The sequence below is a fragment of the Cygnus olor genome, chromosome 10, assembly GCF_009769625.2.
Source record: "Cygnus olor isolate bCygOlo1 chromosome 10, bCygOlo1.pri.v2, whole genome shotgun sequence".
Taxonomy (NCBI): Eukaryota; Metazoa; Chordata; class Aves; order Anseriformes; family Anatidae; genus Cygnus; species Cygnus olor.
In genome coordinates this window covers 15933826-15944656 of record NC_049178.1, presented here as the reverse complement: position 1 = coordinate 15944656, position 10831 = coordinate 15933826, and positions in this window count along the sequence as shown.

Below are 10831 nucleotides of genomic sequence, written 5' to 3'. Positions count from 1 at the left end.
GAGGCCGAACAGGCTCCTTACGCTGAATGAGGGCGCAGAGGGATGGGATTTCTTAGAAAACAGTTCAGCACACTGGTGGCAAACACATCCCTGTCCTCAGCTACAAAACCTCCTGGCAGGCAGCACCGTGCTGAAGGTAATGTCTCAGTTTCCAGCACCTGCACGTCTGGGCTGTCTCAGAGACCTTTCTGTGGCTGTGTGTCAGGTCATGCTTCACGCCAGTGCCACATTAAAGGTGAGAAGTCCCCGTTGGGGACTCCCAGCTGGGCGCACACGCCAGCCTGTTAATTTTCCAGCCAGTAGCACTGCATTAAGCCGCTGGGCAGCCGTGAATGTACGAGGTCATCCAGGAGTCAGCAGATGCTCTCAGGTGCATCCAGGCTGCCTGGTGCCGACACCACGCGGCAATGGTGGAGGAAATGATCTGTGCTACCACGAGGATTATTAGCTGGCTTATCACACACTTCAGTGCAATCCTGCAGACAGGAAAGGATGCCCACAAATTCTTCTCTTCCAACACACTCCCAGTTCTGATGATTTACTCTTTCCCACACCTATTTTTTTATGTTTGTCTGCTTTAAATTGCATTAACACAGACTGCAGCATTGGTCTTTCTGTCCTGTTGTCCCAGCCAGAGCCATGGCTCTCACCGCCTGCCTGTAGGGAGGCAGCGGCGTTTAAAGACAGTTTTCCCAGTGTTGGTTACTGTAGCCGGATTAAAGAGCTGACATAACTAACTGCTTATTTCGTCCTGGTGGATTTACTGTAAATCTTTTCTAAAAGTCATATTTAGGAAGAGCCTGGTGGCGTGGCATTGCATACATCTGGAACTGCAGCCAGCGCTAAAATGCAGGATAATCAAATGTCGTGCTTGGGGTGTAAGCCAGCGCTGGCATGGTTCTTGAAGGAATTTTCTTCCTTTTCTGACACTTGCATGACCACACAACCAGCCTTGTTGGATATTCACCTGCACCTGAGGGACTAGACATTGACTGTGTTTGAGGCAGAAAATGGGATTTTGAGGAGGAATAATATGAATGAGGCTATCAAATCCTACTCGTGCTGTCTTTAAAAGCTCTTCCAAAGTCTGCCTTTCTTTTCTCCCATTTGCAAGCAAAAAACATCAACAAGAAGAAATCCCTAAAGCACATGGAGAAGGAATAGCACCAACAGGTGACAGTTCATTCGCAGCCCAGCCCTGGTCTGTGCGAAGTGGGGCAGCCCCACAGCACAGCCTGGCCGGATCAGACAAAGCCCTGGGGTTGGTTTGAAGCCCAAAGCAGATACTTGTGTTTGATAAATAAACAGTTGTGTTTATAAACCGGTGAGCAGTGTTAATGACAGCAATATCGCATGGAACTGCTGGCAAACAAATTGTGGATTGAAAACAGCTGGCAATGTAGGGCTCGGGGAGGGAGAGATCACAGCTTAATTTGCTCTGTGACAATGTGGTGGATGAGTTTTGTGAGTCCAAAAAGTCAAAAAAAATGTCTGTCCCTGAGGGCCTGCAGGATGCTAGCAGTGGGAGCACATTCTGCACAGTGTCCCCAGGCACCACCACCTGAGAGGAACCTGGTTTGATGGCACAGGATGAATTATGCTGGGATCAGCATCCCTATGGGCAAACCCTGCATGGTGCCTGCAGCTCCAGCAGCCCGCGCTGCGGCCTCCAGGAGCATGGAGCATAACGGGGGCATCTGTTGGGCAGGACACACCATACCCTGAACGCTGCTTGCTGCTGACAGCACCCTATAAAGGCAGCATGGATATGTAGATTTCAATAATGAATTATAATACATTGATTATAATATATTGTTTTTTTCCCAATGTGGAATAAAATAACCTTCAAGTCCTCCACAAAGGCAGGTAGCCAAGTAGAAGGGAAGCTCCCCTGCTGAATCCCACTGCCACGGAGCAGCTTCTCCATTTCAGTAACTCAGAGACCTCTGCTCCCTCTCCGCAGGGTGCTGATGGATGGGGACACAGTGCCCTGGGGCACAGCACAGCTGAGCTGTGTGCCTGCTGCCCTGCAGCTTGCCAGTTGCCTGTGCCACCCCAAAACCACCCCAAACCTGCCCCATGCTTCCTTTTCTCTTCACTCCTCCATCTGCCCCTGCCACGGAAGAAGACAACAAACCCCTTGGAGGGCGCAGGGATCGATGGTGTGCAGACAAATCAGGAGTCGGAAAACTTCTTGTGGAAGTGTAATACTGTGAGTGCTTCCAGATCAGTTTCATTCAAGTCCTGATACTGAGGTTTTAGTGCGATGCCAATTTTAGCTTGAATTGTGTGACAGCTCCTCTTTGTGAACAGGAGCAGTATTGACGGAACAGTACTTTTTGAAAGAAAAGTGATTTCTTTTTTTTTTCCCCCAGAGAAAATAGACTCCATTTGTAATGGGGTGATGCTGTTTCTTTCCCTCCTGATCTAAAGTTGCTTAAAAAGAAAGCCTGATAGCTGGCTTTCTTTCCAGTCATGGCTCTGAGTTTTCTAGAAAGATAGGTATTGGTTATGGGATCCAAGCACATACTGTTTTAGGGGGGTTCCTCTTGGGGTTTCTGATCAGTTGCCTTCTCTGGGATGCTCATGAAATGAGTGCCCTGGAGAGATCCTGGCCAAATCCTGGAGGACCCAGCAGAGAAAAGATGAGAGGTGTTCCATTTTTATCATGGCTTTCATTAACTACCCTCCAGCGGACCATGGCGTATTAAGTGGTGTAAGTGCCATGAAGCAGAGTTTGACCCACCAGGTGAAGAAGCAGCCCTTTGCAAGTGCAATGGCAAGGCCAAAGGAACCATTCCTCCTTTCATGGCTCTAAAAATATGCTTCATAAATACCATAGGATCCCTTGGACATACGTAATATCCTGAGAGAAAATGAACTGACAAACATAAACTTCTTCTCTGGACTCCCTTTTCTTCACCATACACATTTTTTTCCACATCTTTCCGTTCATGGCATGCCACAACGAGACTGCAGGGAAAAAAGAGCTACTGCCAGCATGTCCTGAAATCAGGTTCTGACGGTAGATCCCAAAGGTGGTGTGGCTGCTTCTCCTCTGGGAGTCCAGAGACTCTGCACCTCCACCCACCCGCCTGCCAGAGCCCACTGTGCGGTGCCCTGAGCGAGATCGGGATCACTGGGAATATTCAGCAAACCTCTCTGTAATACCCCGAAATACTCTTTCTAAACACAAAGGCATCCAGACATAGAAAAGGCTGCATCGTAATGAAAAATGCAATTAAATTTTTGGTCAGATTGAATCCATTACATCTCTCACAAGTACTGGGTATTGATTTCAGTCTCAGCTCCAGGGATCTGTAGTCTGATACCTCCGAAATCCCATGAGCCGGGGCCTAAGCCTAGGCATGCGTGCCATTTGTATGGCTTGAAACCAAGAATATGCTTCGAACCAACTTTAACTCAGCCGGATTCAGATTTTATTGAATCTGAGCAAATGTAAGTGAGTGGATGCTATATCTGCCGCAAGGAAGATGGGTTTTGAGACTCCATCTGTAAATAGAAGGGAAAGGGCTATTTTGGCTGTATTTCTGAACTGGCAGAAAACTGCAGCAGATTACATTATTCAGCGGGTAATTTAATGTTAATGCGTCCTTATGGCTGGGGGGGAGAGAACTTAAGGTTTCATCATTTTGTAATGCACTTACATTGCCCATTTTAGATTTGTCAGCTGTCATAAATGAACTGCAGTTTTATCCGGGGACTATATATAGGATCACTATTTATATGTTTTTCATCTGCAGCTTATGCAGTTTAAATGAAGAAAAGCAAGGGGAGAGGCAGGCAGGAGCGGGGGCCGCACGCCCAGCGCGGCTCCATTCAGGTTTTTGCTCCGTGCAGCTCTGCGGGGCAGCGCAGCCTTCCCGCCAGCCTCGCCTTCCATCGTTGGCATTTTCCATAAAACAATTCCCATTTCCACAGAGCCACTTAAACGTAGTGGGGAGGGAGGCAAGGAAACGGTGCATTTAAAAACACAGCCACGTAGGAATGGCATTTGCTGAACTTCTGGATTGTGTCTTACGTATTTATCATTCGTAAGCAGAAAACTCCAGGAAATCCTATCCCATGGCACTGCTTTCATGAGTTTTATTGAAAAACTGTAATATCCCTTTGCATTCTGACTTCTGTCTGAAAGCCACCCACGTTATGGCTTTCTGTATACATATTTGAGCAGTTGTCAAACAAAGGCCATTCCTCCCTCGGCTGCTGGGTCCTGCTGCTTTATTGCTGCATCTCCCTGCAGCATCACTCCAAACCTCACAGAGTGTTGCAGGCTGCCTGAGCGCTGCTTCATGGTGTTACCAAAAAAAAAAATAAAAAAAAAAAAAAAAAAAAAAATTTGTAGATTAAAATTTGAATGTGCTTGCTTTTTGGGGGGCAGACATTTGAAAAAAAAAAAGCAAAACTTGAGAAAGCAAAATATCCTTCTGAACATAAATTTCAAGTATTCCCTTTGTTTCATTTTTTAATCAAACACTTACTCTGGAAGTGATTTCTGTAGGGAGTTTTGCATTGACTGTTCTTCCCGCAGCTACATCCTACAGGCCTAAGGATTTCTTTTCTCCAACAATAATAATCAATGATTTTTAGGAAGCGAGAGTAGCCCCGTTTTCATCCCTAACGTTTGCCTACAGAGAGCAAGGTAATTTATACAGAAAATGCGGTCTATCCTTACTGCAGGACAGCCTGATTTATCAACTGTGCATCTGTTTCATATAAAGTGCCCTGAGTAGAACAAAACCCTCCATTCTAGCAAAACCAGGACATTCTCTTCAATTTTCAATAAATCATGTTCTACCTATGGGATACCTTGTTAATGACCATACACTAAATATAGGGGGGGAGTGTTTTTTCTTTTTTTTTTTTTGGTCTTTTCCTTTTCTATTTTTTAGACTATCCGGTAACAAGTATCCTGAATTTCTGGGGCCAGTTAAACACTCTTGTCGTACAGGCAAACCCCACTTTCATTTCAGAGGGAGTTTGGCTTTACTGAGCTGACTACATCAAATATCTCATCAGTGACACACGTCACTGCAAAGATCCATGCCAAAGCAACCAGGATTCATAAACCAGCTCGTGAAAACCACAATCCAAAATCTTCCTGGCCTGTGTTTGCAGTAAATGTCTTTGCCTTTACCTACCTACCTTATTTTGTGCAGGGTGCAACCCTAATGTGTGGCAGAGCTAAACTGGTCTCCAATATGAATCCACTGCCTTGGTTTACTTTTTTGTGCATCGTTAAACCATTTCTTCTGTTTTTACATAGATAGTGAGACCACATAGGTCTCAAACACCTTGAGCATAAAGAGGTGCCAGGAGAAATCCCATGGCAGTTGGTGTGAATGAGGAGCCCAGAGCCCTTCCCTAAACGCTGCGGGGACGGGACGGGCTAAAAAGTCCATGAGGGTGCTGCAGGCATGGCTCCTCACTTCTGTGCAGAAGTGAGCACAGAAGTGTCTTTGTGTCTTTGGCCCCAGCTTTCCCCAAACCAGCTGAGGCTCCAGGAGCCTGCAGGATGGGAGGAGAGCTGTGTTCCCAAAGCAGCACCACTGAAATCTGTGTCTGAGTCACAGCCAGGCTGGGCTCAAGGGGCCTATGTCTATCAAAAGCACTGATGCAAAGCTGAAATCATCTTTTGAAGGATTATATTGATGTAACTGGGAGTGGAAATTGTTTTTCACTGCAGGCATAATTCACGCAGGAGGACGCTCATAGCATCCAAGAGGCTTGAGGCTAGCATAATGACACTGCCAGTGAAGTGCAAAGGTGCCGAGGGAACAGGGAGCAAGTTCCTGTCAGCCCAGTGAGCCGAGGCAGAGCTGGATCTTGCCTCCCACCCTTTCTGCTGCTCCATCATGTCTCTGCAACCCCCTTCTTCCCCACCCCGTGTCCAGTGAGCTCCATCCACACTGGTGGCTCCTCAGCAGGGCCGTGAGGCCTTTTGTAGGTGGAGGCCAAAGGCACTCTGCGGTGTGAAGTCCACCTGAGGTCCACCACCCCCCTGACATCCCACTGACTGCTCGGCCCTCCCTGGAGAGGGCTTGGGGAGCTGAAGCTGGAGCACAACGGCTCTGAGGTACGTGCTGCCTCTCCTCCCTTGTTCCTCCTGGGCTATGGGGCCTTGATTTCTGACAAGGCCTCTTGTTCCTACTGTAACATAAATTGCAGTGTAAAAATACCACAGATGGGATGAGCCGAGTCCTTGACCTTGTTTCTATGCTGCACAAAGCCAGGTGGTGCCTCTGCCAGTTCCTCCATTGCCAGGCAGGACTCAAACAGCTCCCCATCATCAAATTGCTGGTCCTTCGTCCCTGGGCCGAAGAGCTAAATAAAGTCACCTTTCCAACGGCATGCCAAGTGTTGAGACGTGTTGCTATTTCGGTGTTATCCACGACGTTGTGTCCTTTGTTCAGGAGATGCATCACGAGCACCAGACGCGGGGGATTAGCTGTGCAGCCTGTGGGTCCCTGCAGGGAGAGGAGAAGCCCTTGGGCGTGAGGGCACCTTGCTTTGCCTGCTCCTCTCCTGGAGCCAGCAGCGCCCCGGGCTCCGCCTCGTCCTGCCACGACCGACCCAGGACTCCTGGCAGCACCGTGGGGTGTCTGGGGTATGATTTTGGGCTCCTTCCCCCGAGGAACACTTTCCCAAATGTTTTGCACTGCGGTAAAGGCTGTGCCTATGTGGTGTTTTAGCAGGACAGTTTCTGCTTCTCCTGCCTTTCTGATGCTTTTGCCAACATGGTTAGGATGGGATTTGGCCTCTGATAGACGCTTACCCATTAGTCAAACATTCGCCTTAGGTGCAGGGTCATTCTGAGGTCTAATTAGGTTTATTGTTTCTAATTAAATTGATTTGAGGTCCTTGAACCTTTTAAGAGTAATCATTTATTAAAAAGTCTAGAATTTTTAGCTTCCAGAAAGGAAGGATGAATTGATCTTTCACAGTCTGGTGTTGGTGGTTGAAGCTTTTTCTCATTCACCTTAACAAAAGAAGCAGCAAAAACTGTTAATCACCTTTGTGAAGGTGTTCAGCCTTTGTGTCAGGGTGAAATATATGGAATCCTATACACATCAGAACGCAAATAACTTTTGATCAAAAAGAAAAAATGTGAGACAGGGTGTCTCAGCCTGCTCCTGGGCCAGCCACTTTCAGCATACTGCCGTTCAGAACTGCACAGTTGCACACCACCATTATTCAAATGAAGTTTAACACTTTTCATTTCTTTGGACTCAATCAACCAAATCAAACATTTTGCATGGAAAACTTGATTAAATGTCAATCAGACATGGCAGAGAAACCTTCAAAATGATCAAAACTGCCTAATCTACTCTTCTTGCCTTTGTATGCCAAAGTCATCTCAAGTCTTAATAAACCCTAATCAATGCCTACTTTATCTTTATGTGTCAAAACATCCCTTTGAAGCCCTCCTTTGGGCTCTACTGAGGGTCAGACTTTGGGGTCAGACCAGGTCCTTACACGGTGTGTCCTCCAGAGCTAACAGCACATTTGTTCACTTGAAGTCTTCAGAGGCTGGGGAATCTTATTGCCTTAGTGCCCTGCTTGTATTGAGCCTTTTGTCATGGGAGAAGGAGTCACCCCAAAAGGATTCTGAGGGCCAACTGAAATCTTATCTCCCCAGTCATGCCTTTGGAGAAATGCTTGTTTGTGGTGTTTTTTTTTTTTTTTTTTTAATTGATATCTCACGTAAGATAACTAAAATAATTAAAAGAAGAACAGAAGAAAACTTATGGATCAAGGAGGTGTGGGAGATGTGGACTGTGACTGTCCAGTCCCTCTTCCCTCACTCATATTTTGCTTTCAGCATCTGGATAATTAATAAGTGCTGTTTGACAAAGTGTCTCTTTTAAGATAACTAAGAAAACATGACCTTCTCCAAGGCTCTTGCCTTTAGAGCTTGGTAATATGCAATGGATAAATGACTGAGGGGGTCAAGGATTTTTAGCTGAAAGACTTTTTCTCCAAAAAAAATAATGCTGACTTGTTGAAAATGTCTTTTTCACTTTGAGGAGACAGGTTTCAATAAAGCTTTTTGTTAACAGTTTGAAATATTTTCAATGTTTAAAATGAAATTGCTTTCCAGATATCCAGCCTGAGTCATCTTTTTCATATTCAGAGGTAAGATAATTATAAAGCAGGAATTATAATAAGGCCAGAGTGGAAATGACACTTTTGAAACTAATCTAAACAGATTCAGGCCAGACTTTGTCTGAATTTTCTTTCCCTTTTCAGTTTACATTTCTTTTGTCCCGAGATAAAACAAAGAAATATTTCCAACTCCTCCAAGTGCAAAAACATTTCTTTGCCCAGTTCTAATTGCTCAACCGAATTAGTGGTAGACAGATCACAGCTACCTTCAATTAATCAGTTCCATGTCTGCTTTTTTCCATACTCTCTGACCCATAGCTCATTCACAGACTCTGTGCTGTACTGATTTAATTAGCTGGTTAACTCACGTGGCCTGTGAGTGTTTCCTGCTTGCACAGACCCTCGCTTCAGCTCACAATTTGCATACATCTCCTAATTCTCACTTAAATCCACCCCTTCCCAAAACATTTGTGCCTCTGACCTCCCATGCTGGGATATGTGTGGGATGCTGATGTGCTGGAAGTACAAACCCAGCTGGAATAAATTTGCTTAAAAAGCTGAGAGGACTTTCACTGAGATTTTTTGGCATTGCTCACCCAGTTTTAATTGCTTTATAAATGTAATGGAATTAATGGTGGCCACCAGGTGCTAGGCTCGTTGTGCATAAGGGATATAAAGGCAGTGCAGGGTACCCTAAAGCTCTTCCTTGGGGCGTGGAGAGCTCTAGGCAGGGGATACTATGCAAGTGAAGTTTTAGGCTCTAATGCAGTAAGTTGGCAGCACTAGGGATGTTTCCAGAAGTTGCTGCACCCCCAGTGAATCTGTGGGGTTTAGTAGGTGCTGTGGTGGTCCTGCATGGCCCTTCTGCTCTCACGAGCCAGGAAAATGGTAAGAAATTAACTTCTTTGCCTGCTTCTTTGTTCACAGGGGCCTAGTGACTATAAGAGAACTAGGACTGCTAAGGTTTCTCAGTTGTGCATCAAAAACTGTTTAAACTCGTGCATTTTGTTGTTGCATCAGCAGAGGAAAGCTGAGGTCTTGGCTTTACATGAGCAACTCTGTCAGTCTTTTTAGAGTTAATAAAAAGTTCAGGTTTGGGATAAACCTGTAACTCTCCAGTTTCTTTGCCAGAAGGAAAAAAAAAAAAAAAATCTGTGAATATACTTAATCATTCTCTTGCTGATTACTGCAGGGATTTTTGCTGCCAGGTAAATCTGCATTTTACAAGGAAGATCACCAGCAGGATAGATGTCTCTGATACGCATTAAGGGCTCTGAAATTGTTCCTCTCAATTGAAGGTGACAAAGAATGTAGGAAAGAATTTAGTCTGCTTTTCTGCCCATCCCAGAACACTAATTTCTTTCTTCAAATCAACTTCTTGAAGAGCAAGCTATTAAAACTCCTTAAGCTGAGGCTCAGTGCCTGTTCAGCTGGCTTCCCTGTGTGCCTCTGTACCTGCTCACCCAGGAACGTGCTGTGATCTGCTTTTGTATGGGGATGCAGCCAAAACGCACAGAGGAGGGGGGATTGCTGGAAATCATAGAAAGAAAAATAGATTAGCAAAATATCTTGTGTTGGAAAGCTGCCCCCTGAGTCAAACACCATATCCGTGGTCGGATGAGGTGTAACCCTCCCAGGAGGCTGGTGCTGGGCTGCAGGGCCAAGCCAGGCTCTGCCTCCTGTGCTCTGCTCCTGCTTACTGTGAATAAAACCCCAGCAGCCAACTTACAAAACTCACTTTGGAGAGCTCTGGCTTTATTTCTAGCTCGTAACCAACAGCGCTGTCACTTGAGAAGCTGTGTTGATATGGATCTGCTCTGAGCAGGCTGCGCAGGCAGCAGCCATGCCAGGGCAGACGCCGGGAGCGAGCAGCCGGGCTGTAACTGTGTCACCGGGAGCGATAAAACCCCACCGAGCAGGGCTCACAGGCACCTAATGAGAATCAGATGCAGTGCAGGATAGGCCATGGGCATGCTCTTATCTATATGCACAGGGAATTATGTACATAAACGGTATAATTTGGTTTTACATCTTATTTTTCATCCTCAGCTTCAGGAAGAAATGAGTTTGTTGCTGGCTGTGCATGTAGGAGAGCTCAGTGGTGCACGCTGCGACTGCTCACACATAAATGCACCTTGTTCCCGATGGGATGGGATCTCTGCTCCTGGTGGCCCAGAGCAAACATCATGACATCTCCCAGGCAAAGGGCAGAGCTCGGGCTGGAGGGAGGAGGGAGCCCAGCAGCACCTGGGGTGGGAGAGGAGAGCGTGGGTCCCTCAGCCACAATGTGGTGCTGTGGGTGGCACTGCCCTTGCTGATATAATGGCCCTCCTTGCCTGGGCCTGCTTGAGGCTGGTGGACTTCTTTAAGGAGAAAGGTTTGCAGTGCTTGAGAGGGACAAGAGGCAAGGACCTCAGGGCCTGGTGGCAGGGGGACTTGCTTCCCCCCAGGGTCCCAAACCTGCTCAGCAACCCTGTTCCTCCCCACCAGGGAGCTGGCTTCATAAATTCCATCCTTGCTGTGTGCTGCAGAGTAGAGGTGATGTGCTCGGTGCCGCCAGCCTGAGCCTGCCAGGAAGGCTTTCTGTCTGGTGTCTGAGATGATACAGAGCAGTCAGCGTTGCTTGGCTGCTTGAAGAAAAGAACAGTGTCTGGGGCAGGTCTACAGTGGTGTAAATGCAGCCATTTCTCACCAGGGAAGTGAT